The 23,460-nt window shown below is 38.7% G+C and overlaps 1 protein-coding gene across 1 annotated transcript in view; it reads right to left on the bottom strand.

The window, feature by feature from the left end:
- The window catches only part of LOC132405174 (uncharacterized), a 57,877-nt gene extending 37,507 nt beyond the window's left edge, over nt 1-20,370 (bottom strand). The window contains exon 1 of the mRNA XM_059989872.1: nt 20,297-20,370. The gene's annotated coding sequence lies outside the window, so the exon portion shown is untranslated. The remainder of the gene's footprint in view (nt 1-20,296) is intronic.
- Nucleotides 20,371-23,460: the final 3,090 nt, after the last annotated feature.

The raw sequence follows: 23,460 nt of genomic DNA, 5'->3' as shown, positions 1-23,460 counted from the left end.
AATGACAAAGAAACAGGAAAAAATGGAAAAGAAAATTACAGATTTGGAAGTCAAAATGGAAGATATGGAAGGAAGAATGAAGAATATGGAAGATGATAATAATGCCTGGACATCAGAAAGAAAACAACTCGTGGAAAAAATTGATAAGCTTGAAAATTTTAGTAGACGCAACAATATTAAAATTGTTGGACTTAAAGAAGATACCGAAGGAAAAGACCCAATAAATTTTTTTCAAAAAATGGATCCCTGAAAAATTGGAAATGGGAGAAGAAACTTCAATTGAGATTGAAAGGGTGCACAGAGCCTTAAGGCCAAGATCACAGGATGATCAAAATCCGCGATCAATTTTGATAAGATGTTTAAGATACCAGGATAAAGAAAAGATTTTGAGGGCGGCTGCCAAAGGTGCCAAAAGAAGAAAAGGTCCATTGATGATAGCAGAGAAACCAGTTCTTTTTTATCCTGATATAAGTTATAACCTTTTGAAGAGAAAGAAAGAATTTAATCCAGCTAAGAAAGTCTTATGGGAAAAAGGTTATAAGTTTTTAATGCGTCACCCAGCAACACTGATAATTTTTTTGGAGGAGGGAAAAAGATTTTTTCCCGATTATCGAGATGCAGAGGCGTTCACACAAAAACTTCCATTTATTCGCTAATTAAACGTAGAGACATCTAAATGTAATGGTTAAAGACGAAGACAGAGATAACGAATGGAACTGATGGACATTTAAGGATGATATAAGGGAGAAAAGTAAAATTTTAGAAATATTAATTGAGAATAGTATGTTTTTCCTTTTTTTATATGTATACTTTTTATGTTGCGGGGGTGCTGGGGAGCTTTGAATTGGTTACTACGGGATTCACGTGTGTAATCATGGCGATTGCCATGACCCGTACAATAGAGGGGGGTAATATAACCATATAACCATATAACAATCACAGCACGGAAACAGGCCATCTCGGCCCTCCTAGTCCATGCCGAACGCTTACTCTCACCTAATCCCACTGACCCGCACTCAGCCCATAACCCTCCACTCCTTTTCTGTCCATATACCTATCCAATTTTACCTTAAATGACACAACTGAACTGGCCTCTACTACTTCTACAGGAAGCTCATTCCACACAGCTATCACTCTCTGAGTAAAGAAATACCCCCTCGTGTTTCCCTTAAACTTCTGCCCCCTAACTCTCAAATCATGTCCTCTCGTTTGAATCTCCCCTACTCTCAATGGAAACAGCCTATTCACGTCAACTCTATCTATCCCTCTCAAAATTTTAAATACCTCGATCAAATCCCCCCTCAACCTTCTACGCTCCAATGAATAGAGACCTAACTTGTTCAACCTTTCTCTGTAACTTAAGTGCTGAAACCCAGGTAACATCCTAGTAAATCGTCTCTGCACTCTCTCTAATTTATTGATATCTTTCCTATAATTCGGTGACCAGAACTGCATGCAATATTCCAAATTTGGCCTTACCAATGCCTTGTACAATTTTAACATTACATCCCAACTTCTGTACTGAATGCTTTGATTTATAAAGGCCAGCGTTCCAAAAGCCTTCTTCACCACCCTATCTACATGAGACTCCACCTTCAGGGAACTATGCACTGTTATTCCTAGATTTCTCTGTTCCTCTGCATTCCTCAGTGCCCTACCATTTACCCTGTATGTTCTATTTGGATTATTCCTGCCAAAATGTAGAACCTCACACTTCTCAGCATTAAACTCCATCTGCCAATGTTCAGCCCATTATTCTAACTGGCATAAATCTCCCTGCAAGCTTTGAAAACCCACCTCATTATCCACAACACCTCCTACCTTAGTATCATTGGCATACTTACTAATCCAATTTACCACCCCATCATCCAGATCATTTACGTATATTACAAACAACATTGGGCCCAAAACAGATCCCTGAGGCACCCCGCTAGTCACCGGCCTCCATCCCGATAAACAATTATCCACCACTACTCTCTGGCATCTCCCATCTAGCCACTGTTGAATCCATTTTATTACTCCAGCATTAATACCTAATGACTGAACCTTCTTAACTAACATTCCATGTGGAACTTTGTCAAAGGCTTTGCTGAAGTCCATATAGACTACATCCACTGCCTTACCTTCGTCAACATTCCTCGTAACTTCTTCAAAAAATTCAATAAGGTTTGTCAAACATGACCTTCCATGCACAAATCCATGCTGGCTACTCCGAATCAGATCCTGTCTATTCAGATAATTATTAATACTATCTCTAAGAATACTTTCCATTAATTTACCCACCACTGATGTCAAACTGACAGGTCTATAATTGCTAGGCTTACTTCTAGAACCCTTTTTAAACAATGGAACCACATGAGCAATAGGCCAATCCTCCGGCACAATCCCCGTTTCTAATGACATCTTAAAGCTCTCCGTCAGAGCTCCTGCTATCTCTACACAAACTTCCCTCAAGGCCCTGGGGAATATCCTGTCAGGACCCGGAGATTTATCCACTTTTAAATTTCTTAAAAGCGCCAGTACTTCCACCTCTTTAATTGTCATAGGTTCCATAACTTCCTTATTTGTTTCCCACACCTTTCACAATTCAATATCCTTCTTCTTAGTGAAGAAGAAATCGTTCAAAATCTCTCCCATCTCCCTCGGCTCCACACATAGCCGACCACTCTGATTCTCTAAGGGGCCAATTTTATCAATGTTGTGTTTTTTTTCTTTCACAACATTAGTAGGGGGGTATTTTGTTTTTTTCTTTATATTCTATTTTTCTTCTATTCTTTTGCCTGGATGATTGGTGGGGACACACAGAGCAACATGGAGACTTCTAAAGAGATTTCCCAGGATACCATGAAAGTGAAAGATTAGGTATTATTATAGATTGAGTAACATAATTAAAAATAATGACTAATTTATTGATTTTTTTAAGTTTTAATGTTAATGGGCTTAATGGACCAATAAAAAGAAAAAGAATTTTAACATATATTAAAAAAATGAAAATAGATATAGCTTTCTTACAAGAAACTCATTTAACGGATATAGAACATCAGAAATTAAAAAGAGACTGGGTTGGAAATGTTATTGCAGCTTCATTTAACTCAAAGGCGAGAGGAGTTGCAATTTTGGTTAATAAATATTTACCAATTAAAATACAAAATGTATTAATTGATTCGGCAGGAAGATATTTAAAAATTTTTCAGAACTATGGACTCTTACAAATTGGTCAAGTATGACAAATACAATAAATGTTTGGTTAAGATTAGTGCAGTATAATTTTGTACATTAATTATATATTACACCACAAAAAATAAATAAATTAAATCCAAATTTATCGGATCAGTGTTTCCGATGTAACCAAGAAACTGGTACTTTTTTACATTCTACATGGTCTTGTTCTAAAATTCAACCTTTTTGGACAAATTTAAGACTTTTACTGGAACAATTTACAGGAACACAATTTCCCCATAATCCAATATTACTCTTATTAGGTGATATTGAGGGATAAAACCAAAACTCAAACTAAATAAATATCAGAAAGAATTCATAAAAATTGCACTGGCAGTAGCCAAAAAAGCTATTGCAGTTACTTGGAAATCAGATACATATTTAAGTATAGACTCTTGGAAGAAAGAAATCTATGGCTGTATTCCATTAGAAAAAAATTACTTATAATTTAAGAGATAAATATGAAACATTTCTGAAAATTTGGAGCCCTTATTTACTAAAGACAGGACTAAATATATAGATGCTCTGAAAATGAAACAATTGGTTATTCGGGGAAATAAATAAATAAATAAATAAATAAATATAAATAAAAGTTATTATGAACTCCATGGAGCATGTGGAGATCTTCCAACAACCAGGCACTCTTTCTTTCTTTTTTTTCTCTTTCTTTCTCTTTTTATTTCTATAAGGTAGTCAGGGGGAGGGGTTAAGGGGAGGGGGGAAGGGTTATATACATTTTTTTCATACTTTACTCTGTAAGTAAAAATGCAATAAAAAAAGTTTTCAAAAAAAAAGAGGGTTTTCTGTCACTGAAGCAGCTTATGACACAGGCACCTGTGCTGGCTTTTGCATACCCCTGATTATCATATGTACTGCATACAGATGCCAGCAGAGAAGAGTTAGGGGGTGTTCTGTATCAGGATCAGGGCACAGGGTTGAGACCTGTTGTGTTTGTCAGCCAGAGTCTATCACCCTCTAAGAAAGATTATCCTTCGCATAAGTTGGAGTTCCTGGCATTGAAATTGGCTGTGGTGGATAAGTTGAGTGTCTACCTCTATGGTGTCAAGTTTGAAGTGAAGATAGATAATGATTCCCTAACTTATATCCTGACCTCGGCCAAACTGGATGCCACAGACCGTCGGTGGTTGGCGGCCGTGTCTGTCTATGATTTCAGCCTGAGTACCAGCCAGGAAGTAGGAACATTGATGCTGATGCTTTGTCTCGATGTGCGCATGAAGGGCTGGACAGGGTCGAAGAGTGGGAGAGTGTTTCTGCCCCAGGGGTGAATGCCATGTGCCAGATTTCCATCATGGTGAAGGCAGAGGGGAGGCAAGGGCAGGATTGAGCAGAATTACAATTGGCAGATTCTGATGAGGCCATTCCACAAGCTTATTGTGACCTGACTTGTTCTCAAAACAGACCAGTTACCGGAATTGAGTCCTGCTGAAGTGGCAGCTACTCAACGGGATAACCCAGGCATCAGTAACGTTTGAAAAGGGAGACATGGCCCAAGTGGAGAAGATGAAACATGCTGTGGAGCCTCCATTACTGAGAGAATGACCTGGATTTGAGTTGTGGAACCAGATCCTAGTTTGGGTCACATTGCTTCCAGACTGGCTACAGTGTTCCCAGCTGGTTCTGCCTGAGAAGTATCAGAGGATTGTATTGAAATCACTTCATGATGATTCTGGCCATTTCGGGATTTAAAAGACCTATGGATTGCTCAGAGATCTATTCTACTGGCCATGGTTGAAGCCGAAGTTCGAAGAACAGTGCAAGTGGTGTATTCACTGTATACAGAGGAAGATATTGCCTTCAATGGCCACTCCATTGTCCCATTTGCAGAGTGCGGGGCCCCTTGACCTGGTGTGCATGGATTTCCGGTCAATAGAGCCAGATGCCAGCATTGTGGCAAATGTTCTAGTCATCACAATCCACTACACCAGATACGTGCAGGCTTTCCCTACCAAGGGCTAGAGGGCATCCACAGTGGCCAAAGTGTTATGGAGGTATTTCATTTATTATGGCCTGCCCAGGTTGATACATAGTGATCAGGGATGGATTTTGAGAGTAGGCTCATACATGAGTACTGAGCGTGCTTGGAGTTGAGAAGTCAAGGACTGCTACATATCATCCACAGGATGATCCTCAGCCTGAGAGGTTTAATTGAACCTTGGGAGACATTCTAGGAACCTTGGAAATTAACAAGAACAAGTGGAGTTGACATATTGGATGTCTGGTCCACTGCTACAACTGTACATGAAAAACAAGATTCTGGGCACTCGCCATGTCATCTGATGTTTGGGCACAAGGCGAGGTTGCCCATCGACTTTTGTTTTAGGACTGGTGAGGAAGACCTACCACCGAAGACTTATCCGACGTATGTGTCTGAAATGAGAAGGGAGCTGAAAAGGGAGCCGAAAAGGGCTCATGAATTAGCTGAGTTTGTGGCTGCCAAGCAGAATCAAAGAAATAAGAGGATGTATGACCAAAAGGTTAGGTTCTCCCAACTCATGCCAGGATACCAAGTCTTTATAAGGAATTTAGGGCTACCTGGGAAGCATAAATTGGCTGACTGCTGGGTGGCTATGCCCTATGTAGCTGAGAGTAAGATGTCAAATGTGCCAGTTTTCTGGGTGAAACCAGAGGATGGGAATGGGACTGTCAAGATTCTCCATTGGAACCAGCTTCAACCACTGGGACAAGAGATTCATGTTGACCCAGAGGCTGCCTGGAGCCTACACCTAGTAAGAGGACTGTGTGGGGACACAGAGCGACTGAAGAACCAACAGTAGGGGAGATTAGACTGGCCTCCACCCCTGAATAGGATATTGATTCGGAGGATGAGGAAATGGGGTGTGGTATGTGCAGCCTTTTGCTAACTCCCCATTGATTGAGGAAGAGATTCCCAACCCTTCTTATGCTGAGTCAGGTGAAATCGGGGGCACTATCTGTGGACAGGCTGGGTTTCAGCAGGACCGTGAAAGGGATGAAGGGAGGCTCAGCCAAGTGGCAGAGGGATCCAAGTTGCAGGAGGGCATGAGTGATAGACCCGGGGAGGCCTCACCAGATAGACCAGCATTATCCCACGGAGTGTCGGAACCTGACAGTAGATGACAGGGTAAGGTGGTCTCATAGAATCAGAAGACCCCCAGATAGGCTGAGCTATGTAGCACTGGGGAACAGAGTGCTAGGGTATTTCCCTAGTGAGATATGTCACTACCCTTTATAAATGGATTGGAGGTTCTGGCATCACAAAATTCCTTTGAAAGCAGTGCTATTAATAACAGGATGACGAATTATTTCGAAGTCATGAGGACATGACTATTTTAGTGAGAGGAGAGTGAAATGCCATGATTCACATGGTTCATATTTTGTCTCTGTTATACAACTTCATCTTGAATGCGGAGTGACTGAGCCTTCTTGACCACCCTCCCAAATAGGATCTTGTCAAATGCCTTGCTAAAGTCCAAGTAGTCAACATCCACTGCCTTATCTTTATCACTTTTCCTTGTTACTACCTCAAAAATCTCTAAAAGATTGGTTTGACATGACCTACCACACACTAAGCCATGCTGACTATTCTTAATCATCACACATCTATTCAAATATTCATATATCCGGTCCATTAGAAAACCTTCCAGCATCTTTCCCATGACTGATGTCAGGCTCACTGGCCTATAATTTCCTCTGTTTCATTTTAGAGCCCTTCTGAAGCTGTATAACATCATTGGCTACCTTCAGTGCTTGGCACCTCACTTGCCACTAGGGATGATTTAAATATCTCTGCTAGGGGCACGAAAATCTCTGCACTTGCCTCCTGCAGTGTCCAATGAAATGCCTCATCTGGCCATGTCGATATATCACCTTAATCTGCCTGAAGACAGCAAACACTTTCTCCTCTGAAATCTCTATAGAGTCCATGAAGATTATACAATTTTACCTTCTACATACTCTATCTCCTGAGTAAATGCAAATGCAAAAAATGCATATAAGATCTCCCCCATCTCATTTGGTTCCATGCATGGATTCTGAGCTTCCAGAGGACTAGTTTTGTCCCTTGCAATCTTTTTGCTTTTAACATATTTGTAAAATCCTTTCTGATTCTCCTTCACATTGTCTGCAAAGTCAATCTCATCTGTTTCTTTTAGCCCTCCTGATATCCTTCTTTAGTGTTCTCTTGCATTTCTTAATGTTCCATAGTCACCTCATTTGTTCCTACCTGCAAAGTACCTTTTATTTTTTCTTAAACAGAGGTGAAAATCTCTTGAAAGCCAAGGTTCTTACACCTGTTATCTTCAACTTTTATTCTAACAGACACATACAAGCTTTGTACTCACAAGATTTCACATTCGAAGGCCTCCCACTTATCAAGTACACTTCTGCCGGACAACAGCACGTTTCAATCCATACTTGCCAGGTCCTTTCTGATTAAGGATCATTAGGAATTCTACATACTAATTCAGAACACTTTCCTGAAGACATTTGATAAACTCTATCCTACGCAGTTCTTTTAAAATAGGGGAATCCCAGTTAAATAGTGGAAAGTTAAAATCACTGACTATAACAACCTTATGGTTCTTGCAGCAGTCTGAGATCTCCTTACAAATTTGTTCCTCTAAAGTCTTCATACTTTTGGATGGTCTGTAAATAGCCTCTTAACATGGTCATAGCTTTCTTAGTGCTCAGTTTCACATGTTTTGACTCATTAGACAAGTTCTCCAATCTGTCCTGACTGACCACTGACGGACTTTTTCCTAGACTAGTGATGTCACCACTTCTTCTTTAATCCCTCCCACACTGTCATGCCTAAAACATTGGAACTGAAGAATATTGAGCTGCCAGTCCGGACCCTCCTGCGGCCAAGTATCAATAATGGCTACAAAATTATAACTCCCAAGTGTTGCTCATGCCCTGAACTCATCTGCCTTTCCTGCAATACTTCTGGCATTGAAATATACACATCTCAGGACATTAGTCACACCATACTCAACCTTTTGATTCCTGACTTTGTCTGACATCTTTGAGGTGATATGACACGTAAGAAAGTTATTAGAGAGAGTTCTGAGCATGCACAGGGATGATAGAAAGATTGAGAAACATGGTATTGTAAAAACATTGTGGCTGTTGTTAAACAAAAGTTTTAGTTTAAACAGAAAGTGGTTCTTTATTAGTAACCCACGGTACGTATGAATATAAAGAACACAACATGGTGTCAGAAGTCAGTCTAGAAGAATAATGAGACTACTGCTGGCTGTTGATAAAGAAGCAGCACTTTTATAGGTGCTCCTACTCTTTTTAATTTACTACTTCCAGCTTGTTTTGAAAACTTACTTTTAAATGTGATATTGCTTTTTGATGAGTCGTGTTAAAGCTGCTAAAAAAGAAAAGACCCTCCTGTAAATTTGGTCGACTGTCTCTCTTTGGGAGGGGGGTGGAAGTGGTTTTCTCTTTTTCTATCAGCTGCTTAGTTCTCTTAGCTTCATTTGTTGCTTGGTTACTTTAACTTAAAGCTCATTCTTTGGATTTAATATATATTCCTGCTGTTTTTAATCTAACCTCTCTTTTAAGTAATAGTTAAAATGGATCATGCAATCAATTTACTCAGTTTTAATGTGAAAGGATTAAATCATCCTGTGAAACGTATTGGGATATTTAATTATATTAAGAATTTGAAAGTCTCAGTTATTTTTTTTTACAAGAAACACATTTGAAAATGTGATAATTTATGTCCTTTCAGCTGTTGGAAAGGTGTATCTTTCCATTCCTCCATTCAGGTGAACGCAAGAGGAGTTTTGATTTTTATAGACAATTCAGTTTTGTTAGTTCAACATATTGTAGTGTCTGATGCAAATGGACCTTTTGTTATAGTGTCAGGGAAATTAGATAATAAATTAATGATTTTTGCTAATTTGTATGTCCCAAATATAGATGATCCAGGGTTTTTTGAATTTTTTTTTTGCTTTTGCCAGACATATATTTATATTCTTTGGTTTTGGGAGGATACTTCAACTGCTGTTTTGGTCCTGTTTTAGACCGTTCTTCTTCTAAATGATTGATTTGTAGTAGATCTGCCTCCTTTATCCAATCTTTTCTAATGAAATGTGATATTGTAGATATTTGACCTTTTTGGCATCCAACAGATAAAGGGTACTCATTTTTTTCTCATGTTCATCATTCGTATTCCAAGATTGATTTTTTTTTGTTGTTGATAGCCAATTGATTCCATTGGTTTGGTCCTATGAATATAAAGAAATTGCTGTTTCAGATCATGCTCCTGTGTCTTTATCTTTAAATCTTCCAGGTGTCTCCCAAATAAACAGATTCTGGCATTTTAATCCAACTTTGTTATGAGATAAAGATTTAAAAAAAAATTTTCAGAGGTAAATTATTCTTTTTTTTTTGAAGAGATTCTGCTAGAAGAGACTTCCCATCATATTTAATGGGATGCTTTTAAGGCTTATATTAGAGGTCAAAGTATCTCCTTTACTCCAAGCGTTAGGAGAAAAGATAATAAGGAGAGAATTGAATTAGCCAATCAGTTGAAACAATTAGACCAAAAATATGCTTTGGCTCCAGGTCCTGTTTTATATAAAAGGTGTGTTGAAATTAAAACTAAATACGATCTGCTTTTAACTTATCCAATTGAAATCCAAATTTTTAAAGATAAAAGTCAGTCTTATGTTCATGAAGAAAAGAACGGGCAAACTGTTAGCTAACCAATTAAAGACCTTTACAGTTAAACATCAAATTAAAGAAATTTGTAAAGCTAATGGTGATAAAGCATCTGATCATTTAGAAATAAACAATGCTTTTAGAGAATTTTACTCTAAACTTTATAGTTCTGATCCTCCTAACGATAACACTCTAATAAATAATGTGTTGGATCGATTAAACATTCCGACACTTTCTGATGATATTTGAAAATAGTTGGATCAACCTATTTCTTATGAGGAAATTGCCGAGGTTGTTCACTCTATGCACTCAGGGAAGACTCCAGGTCCTGATGAATGTTCTGGAGAGTTTTATAAGGATATTTCCTCTATGCTTATACCTCATTTATATTCAGTCCTTTCTGACTTTTAAAAATTAGGTAAGTTGCCACAATCTTTTTATGAAGCCTCTATTTCGCCTATTCATAAGAAGAATAAGGACCCAATTGAATGCTCTTCTTATAGACCTATTTTTTTTAACTTAATGGTGATACTAAAATTTTATCTAAACTTTTGGCTCATAGGATTCAAAATATTTTGCCATCTATTATCTCTGATAATCGGACTGGTTTATCAAAATGCGATTTTTCCACTTTAATATTTGTCATTTACTGCATGTTATTTATTGTCCTTCTAAAGAGATTTTGGAATGTGTGATATCCTTAGATGCTGATAAAGCCTTTGATTGGGTTGAATGTAATTATCTATTTAAATCTTTACAAAAATTTAACTTTAGGCCCAATTTTATTCAATGGATTAAATTACTTTATTTATCTTCCTCTGCTCAGGTTCTTACTAACTCTCAGTACTCTAAAGTAGTTAAACTTCATCGTGGAATAATCAAGGTTGTCCTTTGAGTCCTTTGCTTTTAGGTTTAGCTATTGTTTTCCAGGAATCTAATGATGTCACTGGTATTTTAAGGAGGGGTATCACCCACAAAGTTTCACTTTATGCTGATGACCTTTTGCTCTACATTTCTAATGTGGAGTCTTCTTTACCTTCTTTACTTTATTTATTCTCTAGCTTTAGTCAATTTTCAGTATATAAACTTAACTTTCATAAGAATGAACGTTTTCCTTTGAATGATTTGGTATTAATACTAACCTTCTTTTTAAATTTGTAAGAAATCATTTTACTTATTTGGGCATAACAATCACTAGGAATTACAAATTCCTTTCTAAAGAAAATATTTTTACACTTCTGAGTTATGTTGAGAAGATACTATCAAGATGGTCACCACTCTCTTTATCATTGATTGGCTGAATCAATTCTATTAAAAAGAATATTTTGCCTAAATTGTTATATTTATTTCAGGCCATACCTGTTTTTATTCATAAATCCTTTTCTGATTCTTTGGATTCTATTATATTTTCTTTTATATGGAATACTAAAATTTCTCAATTAAATAAAGTTCATCTTCAAAAAGCTAAAATGAATGGAGCTTTAGCATTACCCAATTTTTGGTTTTATTACTGGGCAGTCAATGTACGAATTCTTAGGTTTTGGTTATATTTTATTAATTGAGAGGACTGTCTGGTCTGAGTTTCTTTAGAAACTGTTAATAAATTTTCTATCATTTCTCTTCACAGATCCTCAATTCCTTTATCTTTAAGTAATTTAACTGATAATTTTGTAGTTAAACACACTTTGAGGATTTGGGTACAATTTAGAAAATATTTTGGTTTATTGAGTTTTTCACTTTCCATCCCATTTTTTCTAACTTTTTTTTAAACCTTCTATGGCTGGTGTAATTTATGAAGAGTGGAATAGATTAGGTATTAAATGTTTTCATGAATGTTTGTTGGAGATAGTCTCTCATCATTTGAACAACTGTCAGTTAAGTATAGTCAACCTAGAACTCATGTTTTTCAATATTTACAAATTAGAGACTTTTTGCGTTCTCAAGTACATACATTTTCTAAATGTCCAGATAAAAATTTACTTGATATGATTTTCAATTTCAAACCCTTCTATAATGCCACTATATCTAATATTTATGGTATGTTGTTGGGAATGAGAACTATTCCTTTAGATAAAATTTAAAATCTTTGGGAACAAGATTTACAGATTTCAATTTCTGAGGACACTTGGAATCAAAATTTAAATTGGTTAATCCTTTATTGTTATGTGCCCGTCATTCCCTCCTACAATTCATAGAGGTTCATAGAGCCCATATGTCTAAAGATAAGGTATCGCGTTTTCATTCGGATATATCTTCCGATTGTGATAGATGTAATAATGGACAAGCTTCACTAATCCAAATGTTCTGGACTTGTCCAAATCTTGAAAAATATTAGAAGGGAGTATTTCAAACTTTTTCGGTGCTTTTTAAAGTAAATCTTAAACCTAATCCTTTGACTGCCATATGTAGTATAGTTGGAGAAAATGATAGTACTTTGGAGACACATGATTTGCATATTTTGCCCTTTATTTCTCTTATAGCCAGGAGAGCATTGTTGCTTAAGTGGAAGGATGCTGCTCCACCTACTCATACTCACTGATTTCATGATGTTATGCCTTGCTTAAAGTTAGAGAAGATTTGCTGTTCAATTTCTGAACCTAGACAAGATGTTTTAACATTGCGGGACCTTTTTTGAATTACCTACAAAAACTTTGATTTGCTATTAAGCACAGATGTTGGCTAATAATATGTTCTACTATAAGTAAGGATTTTTCCCTTTTTCTTTTCTTTTAACCAAACAGCTGTTTTTTTCTGGTAGTGGGTTTAAATTTTTTTTGTAAAAAATTGTTTCTTTTCAATTTTTAAATTTAATCTATATGGATATGGTGTAATTACACTTCATCTGTGATTTCATTATATTGTCATCGTTATATATTATATATCTTATATACTATATATCTTACTGTACCCAATATTCTTTTATGTAAGAAATTAATAAAAACTATTGAAAAGAAAGAAGGAAGAATAATACATTTCCTAACACGAGAGAATCAAGGATAATTTTGTGGAAAAAAGAGTTCAAACTGTCGCATGGATGTAGCTGGGGATGAACCCAGATGCAGGACACATGCGCTGCTGCAGACTCATTAGGTGTTAGCACCACTGCGAATGGAGAGCCAGTATCCCAGAGAGTCTTTATACAGAGACAAGGTTCATGTGGAGAATCCAGGAGACGATGCAGAACTTAGAACTGACAGTTCTAAGTAACCATGAAACAAGGTTACTCATACAAGAGTTGGCCAATGAACTAGCAGTTCCTTATTGTGATTCCAGAGTTTTTATCCTGCAGTTGCTGATGGGAAGCAGGTGTGTGCAATTTGCTGAACTGGGAATGATTGGAAATCAGGCAAGGTGTTTAGGGCCAAATTAAAGAAGTAATGGGGAATTGCCAGATGGGACCATGACACAAACTGTTTTGGTGTTTGCTAACAGTTGTACAAATGGAAGGTTTGGAGCCTCCATCGACACTTCAACATAGCTAAGAAATGGAGAAAATTTAAGCAACATTTTGAATTGTACTTTTAAACCAAAGCAAGAGGCAGAGAGGGAAGAAGTAAAGGCATCTTGGAGAGAAGCTGTTTTTTTTAAACTGATCAGGAAAAAGAGGCTAGACTGTGCAGGCACGTGATGTAGCGTGCCAAATGTTTAAAAAGGAGAGGAATTTTTCAACAATCTTTAAATCAAAATAAGAGGCAGAGAGGGAATAAGTAAAACCATCTCGGAGAGAAGTTGTTAGAAAAGTGGCTAAACTGCGCAGGCGCATGACATAGCGTGCTAAAGATTTTTTTAAAAAGTCCACCATATACAGCGGCCATCATTGGAGTGGACTGTGGCAGAATGTGACAGCTTTGGCTCAACAGGTTTCTGCGAGAACAGGCAGAGGTGAGGTTTGAATGTGGCATGACTGCGCAAGCGCGTGAAAGTCGGCCCATGAGGCAGCCGGAGAATTTAAAAAGCAAGCAGAGTCTAAGGCCGAGCTTCACTCCAAGTGAAGTAAGGCTGGGTAAGTTCCTTTCATTAATTTAATTATTTTATGTGTAGGTAATGAAGGCAGCATTTAGGGCAGTTGAGTTCTCTGTTTACAGTATGTGGGAAATCAGGACGATCACAGTTGTCCCTGAGGACTACACTTGCAAAAGGTGCATCCACTGCAGCTCCTGACAAACCATGTTAGGGAACTGGAGCTGGAGCTGGATGAACTTCGGATCATTCGGGAGGCGCAGTGGCAGAAATAAACAGAAGTTACAGGGAGATAGTCACCCCTAAGAGTCAGGAGACAGGTAGCTGGGTGACTGTCAGGAGAGGGAAGGGGATTAGACAGAATGAGCAGAGCACCCCTGTGGCCGTTCCCATCAATAATAAGTATACCGTTTTGGATACTGTTGGTGGGGACGACCTACCAGGGACAAATTGCAGTGGTTGCATCTCTGGCACTGAGTCTGGACCCTCAGCTCAGAAGGGAAGGAGGGAAAAGAGGAGAGCAGTAGTGATAGGGGATTTGATAGTTAGGGGGACAAATAGAAGGTTCTGTGGAAGAGATCAGAAGAGATCAAGAATCCCGGATGGTCTGTTGCCTCCCTGGTGCCAGGTTCTGTGATATCTTGGATTAAGTTCTCAGTATTCTCAAGAGGGAGGGTGAACAGCCGGATGTCGTGGTCCATGTAGGGGCCAATGACATGGATAGGAAGAGTGAGGAGGTCCTGAACGGTGAATTTAGGGAGCTAGACGCCAAGTTAAAGGACAGGACCTCCAGGATAGCAGTCTCAGGATTGCTACCAGTGCCACGTGCAGGCGGGTTTAGAAATAGTAAGATAGTGCAGATCAACAAATGGCTGAAGACATGGCACAGGAGTGAGGGTTCAGATTTATAGATAATTGGGCAGTTTTCCAGGGAAGGTGGGAACTGTTCCGGTGGGACAGTTTACATCTGAACTGGAGAGGGACAAATATTCTTGCAAGTTTGTTTACTAGAGAGTCTCCAGTGGATTTAAATTAGAGACAAGGGGGCGGGGGAAGCCAGAATGTAGGAATACATGTATGGGAGAAAGAAAAAAATATAGTAAAGTTGTTTACACCGTTAGAGATAAACAGAGAGGGAGAGGTGGAGAATTTCTTAAATGCATTAATTTTAATGCTTGAAGCATTGTAAGAAAGGTGGATGAGCTTAGAGCACGGACATATACCTGGAAATATCATCATGTAGCTAGTAGTGAAACATGGTTGTAGGAGTGGTGTGATTGGCAACTAAATACTCCTGGATTTCGTTGCTTCAGGTGTGATAGAATCGGAGGGAACAAGAGGGGGAGGTGTTGCATTGCTTGTCAGAGAAAATATTACAGTGGTGCTTTGGCAGGATAGATTAGAGGGCTCATCTAGCGAAGCTATTTGTGTGGAATTGAGGAATGGGAAAGGTGTAGTAACACTTATAGGGGTGTATTATAGACCACCAAATGGGGAGCAAGAATTGGAGGAGCAAATTTGTAAGGAGATAGCAGATATTTGTAGTAAGCACAGGATTGTGATTGTGGGAGATTTTAATTTTCCACACATAGACTGGGAAGCCAATACCATGAAAGGGCAGGTTGGTTTGGAGTTTTTAAAATGCGTGCAGGATAGTTTTTTTTTGCAACAATACATAGAGATACCAACTAGAAAAGGGGCAGTGTTGGATCTCCTGTTAGGGAATGAGATAGGTCAGGTGACGGAGGTATCTGTTGGGGAGCACTTCTGGTCCAGTGATCACAATGCTATTAGTTTCAATATAATTATGGAGAAGGATAGGACTGGACCCAGGGTTGAGATTTTTGATTGGAAAAAGGCGAACTTTGAGGAGATGCAAAAGGATTTAGAAGGAGTAGATTGGGACAATTTGTTTTATGGGAAGGATGTAATAGAAAAATGGAGGTCATTTAAAGGAGAAATTTTGAGAGTACATACTCTTTATCTTCCTGTTAGGTTGAAAGGAAAGATTAAAAGTTTGAGAGAGCCGTAATTTTCAAGGGTTATTGGAAACTAGGTTTAGAAAAAAGAGAGATATATCTACAATAAATAGAGGTAGCATGGAGTAAATAATGTGCTCGAATATAAAGAATGTAAAAAGAATCTTAAGAAATAAATTAGAAAAGCTAAAAGATATGAGGTTTCTTTGGCAAGTAAGGTGAAAATAAATCCAAAGGGTTTCTACAATTATATTAATAGCAAAATGATAGTGAGGGATAAAAATGGTCCCTTAGAGAATCAGGGTGGACAGCTATGTGTGGACCCAAGAGAGATGGGGGAGATTTTGAACAATTTCTTTTTTTCAGTATTCACTAAGGAGAAGGATATTGAATTGTGTAAGCTAAGGAAAACAAGTAGGGAAGTTATGGAAACTATGATGATTAAAGAGGAGGATGTACTGGCACTTTTAAGGAATATAAATGTGGATAAATCTCCAGATCCTGACAGGATATTCCCGATGACCTTGAGGGAGGTTAGTGTAGAAATAGCAGGGGCTCTGACAGAAATCTTTCAAATGTCAATAGAAACGGGGATGGTGCTGGAGGATTGACTTATTTCTCATGTTGTTCCATTGTGTTAAAAGGGTTCTAAGAGTAGACCTGGCAATTAGGCCTGTAAGTTTGATGTCAGTGGTGGGTAAATTAATGGAAAGTATTCTTAGAGGTGGTATATATAATTATCTGGATAGACAGGGTCTGATTAGAAACTGTCAACATGAATCTCATGTGGATAGGGTGGTGAAGAAAGCTTTTGGTATGCTGGCCTTTATAAATCAGAGCTTTGAGTATAGGAGTTGGGATGTAATGTTAAAATTGTACAAGGCATTGGTGAGTCTGAATTTGGAGTATTGTATACAGTTCTGGTCACCGAATTATAGGAAAGATGTCAACAAAATAGAGAGAGTAGAGAGGAGATTTACTAAAATGTTACCTGGGTTTCAACACCTAAGTTACAGAGAAAGCTTGAACAAGTTAAGTTTTTATTCTTTGGAGCATAGAAGGTTGAGGGGGGCTTGATAGATGTATTTAAAATTATGAAGGGGATAGATAGAGTTGATGTGAATAGGGTTTCTCCATTGAAAGTAGGGGAGATTCAAACAGGAGGACATGAGTTGAGAGTTAGGGGGCTAAAGTTTAGGGATAACACGAGGGGGAATTTCCTTACTTATAGAGTAATAGCTGTGGGTAACGAACTTCCAGTAGAAGTGGTAGATGCAGGTTCAATATTGTCATTTAAGGTAAAATTGGATAGGTATATGGATAGGAAAGGAATGGAGGATTATGGGCTGAGTGCAGGTTGGTGGGACTAGGTGAGAGTAAGCTTTCGGCATGGATTAGAAGGGCCAAGATGGCCTGTTTCCATGCTGTAATTGTTATATGGTTATATATATTTATCGGCAATCAATGCAGATCGAAAACCGGAAAAAACAAAAGCTGTGCTTCTACTCCACGTAATATGTGACGCAATTGAGTTATATAATCTTTTTTTTAAATGGAGGTAATTTGAAGTTAAAATCGATAATGGTCAAATTTGAAGCATTTTGTATACTGAAGCATAATGTGACGTACAAGCGGCATCGATTTTTTACATGTACGCAGAGAGCTGGTGAAACTATTGATCAAAATGCTACTAAGTTGAGACTCCGGGGTAAAACATGCAATTTTGGAGAACTGACAGACTGACAGATTCTCTCACTAAAGACAGAATTGTTTGGGCATTCTGGATAATGGTCTAAGAGAAAGATTCTTAAGAGAACAAGACAGACTTGGAGAAAGATTTGATGCTCTGTATAGCTTCAGAAGCCGTGACACCACAGGCTAATGTACTTTTCATTGAGAGCTGCAATGTAGACACATTATGAAGTGCAAACCTATTAGAAAAAATAATAAAACGACAACAAAAAGAGAGCAAGATGTCATCTGAGAGAAAAAAAACAATGTAATCGCTGTGGGCGGCAGCATTGTCCAAAACAGTGTCAAAAATAAAGGAAAATGTACAATGACTGCAGAAAGAGTAAACATTTTTCATGCTGTTGCAGAAGCACAAAAAAAATAAAACACGTAAATGCAGTTCTTGAAAATGAACTTGAGGAGTTTTATATAGATGTGCTTTGTGAAAACAAGCAAAGTAAGAATGTCTGGACTACTCCATTGCAAGTGAACCAAAACAATCTTCTTTTTAAACTGGATACTGGAGCACAAGTAAATGTTTTTGCAGAATCTGAGTTTAATGCATTAAAGCCAAGACCAAAGTTACATCAAACAATTATAAAAGCGACTGGGTATTCAGGTGCAGACATTCCAGTTAAAGAAACGTGTGGCAAAAGTATCACACAAAAATATTGTGCACACGCTTTCATTTGTGAATGTACAGTCAATATTGGGTTTATCTGCCTTTGAGAGACAGAATTTGATGAAAGGAGTTTTACTCCTGCAAAGTGACAGAGGCAGAATACAGTGACTTGATGGAAGAGTATGAGGTCTTGTTCAAAGGACTTGGTTTTCTTCCAGGAGAGCACACGATTAAACTTGACAACATACTGCCATCCATGTAGGAAAGTGCCTTTTGCATTACATCATCAACTCAAAACAGAGCTTGACAGAATGGAATGGCTAGGAATCATTAAAAAAATTGATGAACCAAATGAATGGGTCAATTCACTTGTCATTGTTGATAAGAAAAATGAAAAACTGAGCATTTGCTTAGATCCAAGAGACTTGCAATGAGGCATTAAAAGAGAGCATTTCAAATTGCCTACTCATGAAGAAATTATGTCACAGTTTCCTAATGCAAAGTAGTTTAGTAAATTAGATTCATCCTCTGGTTTCTGGCAACTTCAATAAGATGAACCGAGTTCAAAGTTGTGTACCTTTAACACTCCTTTTGCCAGATAATGTTTTCTTCAGCTTCCGTTTGGAATTGCATCAGCTCCTGAAGTATACCAAAAAAAACGATTCACATGATATATGAGCACATTGAGGGTGTGGATAGTTCTGTGGATGATATTATTGTTCGGGGATCATCTAAACAATAGCATGACTGCAGACTCAGACAAGTCTTTGGGGCAACATGAAAGGCAAACCTGAAGTTGAATAAAGACAAATGTCAGCTAAGAGTAACTGAACTTACCTTTGTGGGTGACATCATCAGCAATGAGGGTGTGTGTCGTGATCCATTGAAGGTTTCTGCTATTGAGAACATGCCAAGATTGCAATGGGTTCATGGGCATGGTCAACTACATGGGAAAATTCATACTCAATCTGATCAAAAGCTTCTGATTGTATTGTTTCGCAAACCTTTAAGTGATTGTCTTTTGCGAACTCAGCAAATGATGATCAAATTGCAAAGGTATGTATTCAATATGTCATACACATCTGGAAGATTCATGTACTTGGCTGACACACTTTCCAGAGTTATGGATCCAACAACAAAAATTGGTCACAGGGACAGTGTTGATGTTCAAGCATTTGTTGATATGATCATAGAGACTGTACCGGGTGCTCCTCAAAAATTGGAAGGTCAAGGTTTGATAAGGGTATCGTGGACCTTTTTTGAATACACCCTTACACCTAACAATGAGGAGTAACTCAACTCCACTGTCATTCTTCCCTGTATTCCTATAGTTTCTGAAAGGATCACCAGGATCCGGAAGAAATATCAGATTAACACCATCCACAAACCTATAAGAAAGATCAAAGAACATTTTATGCAGGTCAAAGATGATCTAAGGCTCAGGTTGGCTGGCGTTTACAGGATTCCCTGGGAATGAGAAGCAATTTATATCAGACAGAAAGGATGCACTATGGAAACCCACAACAAGGAGCGCAGGAGATGTAGCAGTTTGGGTTACCCAGAGAAATTAGCAGTAGCAGAACATTGCATTCGCAATGGCCATAGGATTGGATTTGACGGCACAAAATTATTGTGCCACGCCAATGGCTTTTGGGACTGCCAAGTTATGGAAGCCATTGAAATAAAACTAGAGTAAAAAAATTTTAACAAGGGCAAAGGTCTTGCATAAGGGAGAACTGGAATTCAATTGTAAACAAAGTGACAGAGCAAAACCTGATTTGATGAGGACTGAACAATCAGGAAGGATGACTACAGGGGTATAAATGCCACCAAACTAGACATGCCCAGGGATCATCCCTGATGAAGATGACACTGAAATGACAGTTATAATCAAATACTTGTATGCAGCTGGAAGACCTAGAAGAGTTTATTACAAATAAATAATGTCTGAATGCCCTTATTTAATCAACAGTGAGACAGACTACAACAGTGGAACTGATTGAAAGAGTGAAGTGTCAAACAGTATAAATGCATTAACACTGAGTTCAGTTATTTGACCACATATAAACCTCTCCTTTACTTGAAGTGAGATTGCAGTGATGTTGCCTACCTTTTGGGAAGATACTGATGAAGGAGTCCACAGAGACTGAGCTTAGAAACTCCGAGCACGGTGACACACCATAGACTGAGTTTCCCAGGCTCTGCACTGTAAGTGTAGAATCTGTCATGAAACCACAGGGCAGACAAGCTTCCTCTTCCTTTTCAGCTCCGGGTAGAGGTATCACTGACGTGTGTTTAGCCTATGAAATCTCAGCTCGAAGTAGCTATTTTGGGCAATCCAAATATGCAAAGTCACTGAAATCAAAAATGATTTGAAAGAGTTTAGACTTGGAACATTATTATTTTAAAGGTTTTGGGGGGGTATCAAATGTGCAAGGTGATGGTAAATGATAGAATATGTCATAATGGAAGGATCAAGGTCAATTTTGTTGGGTTCTAGCTTTATTAATGAACTGTGGTGCTCTGGCAGATTTAAATTGTATTCAGAAACATGGTGAACTATGGGTTGAAGAAAACACAAACAAGCTTGATTTGATATTTAAGGTAATAAACGATTTTCAAAGTTTGTCCACTATTGACTGTGAATTTACAGTTTTACCCAAGGCAGAAGTTCTATCCACCATCTTCGTAATGATCCAATTTTCTCCTGTGCCTTTTAGTGTTTCCCATAATGAACTCACAGGTTGCCCCAGGATGTTCACAGCTCTTGAGAATAACTAGTGATCATCTTTACTCCAATGCCAATTAAAGGAAAGTTGATTTGTTAAGTAATTTTCATTTGTTCCGGTTACCCCAAGTAAACCAATCTTATGAAAGAATATTTATTGATTGTCTGAAGCCAATTCTCCTTTTAAACAGTGTTAATGGAACTGTACAGTTCTTACTTGTAATACAATCAAGAAATATTCTTAAATGTATTGTCACAAGGGAACAGGAGGCTGGACCCAAGTGCAGGATGCAGGCACTGAAGTACTAGGGGCAGGACAGGAATAACCAAAGGATAGAACCAGATGGGGAGACCAGGTCATGCAAAAGAGACGGGGTGTGCTAGGTAATCCTGGGGTTCAGAGAGAGTCCGTGGCTAGGCAGGAGAGCCGCCTGGGTGGCCGCATAAGTCCTGGGCAGGGCCGCCTCCCAGGCAGGAACACAGAGGCCCGCGCAAGCTGCAGGACACCTGGGCAGGTAGCAGACACAACCCATCAGAGGTGAGGGGTAGGAAGAGGACAGACTACCCTGCCAGGCAACGCCTGCTACCTGACGGAGGCAAGGGATTGGGAGGGAACTTGGTCCGGGGTGACTCCAAGGCTGACTCACAGAACTTGGGGATGAAGCCATGGGCCCTCCAAATCAGGACAACTGGAATGAACAGAGCCAATAAGAGAAAACACTTTGGAACATGGCAGCCCAGCTCACACAAGGCAAACAGGACAAAATAGGTTCAAAGCAGGACAACACAGACTCACACACTCTGTACTAGAGACCCTTATATCCACCTGCCAGTTGATAGGCAACAGGTGCACCTTCTTAAGCCAAGATGTTCCTATTTGGCTTAAGAGTGACAGGAGGGATGGCTGCAAGACCCAGAATGCGGGCTCCGCACGGGACGATAACATGTATAAACAGTGCAATTAAACATAGATGTTTCTGCCAGTTCTGATTCAGGGTGTTGACTTGCTGAAGTTTGAAAATTATTCTGAGCACTTCCTCAACTGAAAAACTACAGTGGTGAACACTGCTGTCTCTCCATAAATCCATAAGACACAGGAGCAGATTTCGATCATTCGATCCATCATGTCTGCTCTGCCATTCCATCACAGCTGATAGATTATTTTCCTCAGTTCCATTCTTCCAACATCTCCCCAACACCTTTAACACACTTACTTATCAAGAACCTATCCAGCTCCACTTTAAATATACCCATTGATGAGTGAACTTCCAGGCTCTACTGATTTGCTCTCACTCAATTTCCACTGTTGCCAAAGATACTCTGACCCACAGTGATCACCACAGCCTAGTTTGTGTCTGTCTGATCCACCTGCCTTTAGCTTTGTCAATGTAAACACTTAATTCCCCATTTCAACAAATATTTCTTGTTAACAAAATGAGGAAATGGATATTGAAGATTGTTCCTCATTTTATGCTGACTCAGCTGCAATTACCCATTTCTGTGCTAAATATTCACCCCAAATATTAATCGCAGTTTCCTCCACAAACATCTTTCTTCTCTATTATTTTGGCTAAAGATCAAAGCTCCAGAGATAAAGACAACAAAGAGTGATTGTTGGAGGAAGAGGACCAGCTATGGGATTACTTTGAGTCAGTGGACTGGGCTGTGATCAAGCTCTCATCTATAGATTTGAATGAATACTCCATGGTTGTCATGGACTTTATTAAAACAGTTATAGATGAGTGTACTCCACAAACATCTCTCAGGATCAACCCCAATCAGAAGCCTTGAGTGAACTATGAGATACACAATCTGCTGAGAACCTGAGGACAGTGAGGGACAGAGGGGTTTCATGGAGAATGTGCACTGATCCCTATTCCTATCAGGACAGGTAGGCAAGATGGTCAAAGAACCATCTGGGATTTTTGCCTGAATTGGCTGAGGCACTTTATACGGGAACAAGGAAATACAAGAAAGACACATGAATACACATTCAGCTTCTTAATTCAGCCATCTTTCCAGCCCATCCACCCACCTTCTCCCTCACCTGCTCTCACCTATCAGCTGCCAGCTTGTACTCAAGTTTAAGGTTAATTGTCATACAACCGTGCACGTACAGTCATGAAAACAACCAAAGGAAACAGTGTCCTCCAGAACATCTGTGGCTGGAGTTTCTGGGTGCAACTTGGAAACGTGCAACAGGATAGACTCATCCTAAAGAAGTATTCTAAAATGAGGGTGAAATAGTCATGGCTGACAAAGGAAGTCAAAGACAGCATAAAAGAAGGGACGTTAGCCAATAATATAAAAGAGGATACCAAAAGTAGTTCAATATAGAGAGTAAAAGATTGGTGAGTGTGGATATCAGACCACTGTAAAATGACGCCGGGTATGTAGTAATGGAGGATAAAGAAATTTCACACTTAGCAAGTATTTTGCATCAGTCTTCACTGAAGAAGATGTCAGCAGTAGGCCAGAAATTCATATGTGTCAAGTGGCAGAACTTAGTATAGCTGCTATTACTAAAGAGAAGATGCCTAGGGAAG

This window comes from Hypanus sabinus, chromosome 15 (genome assembly GCF_030144855.1).
Source record: "Hypanus sabinus isolate sHypSab1 chromosome 15, sHypSab1.hap1, whole genome shotgun sequence".
Lineage (NCBI taxonomy): Eukaryota > Metazoa > Chordata > Chondrichthyes > Myliobatiformes > Dasyatidae > Hypanus > Hypanus sabinus.
This window is presented reverse-complemented; position numbering and strand designations above follow the sequence as displayed.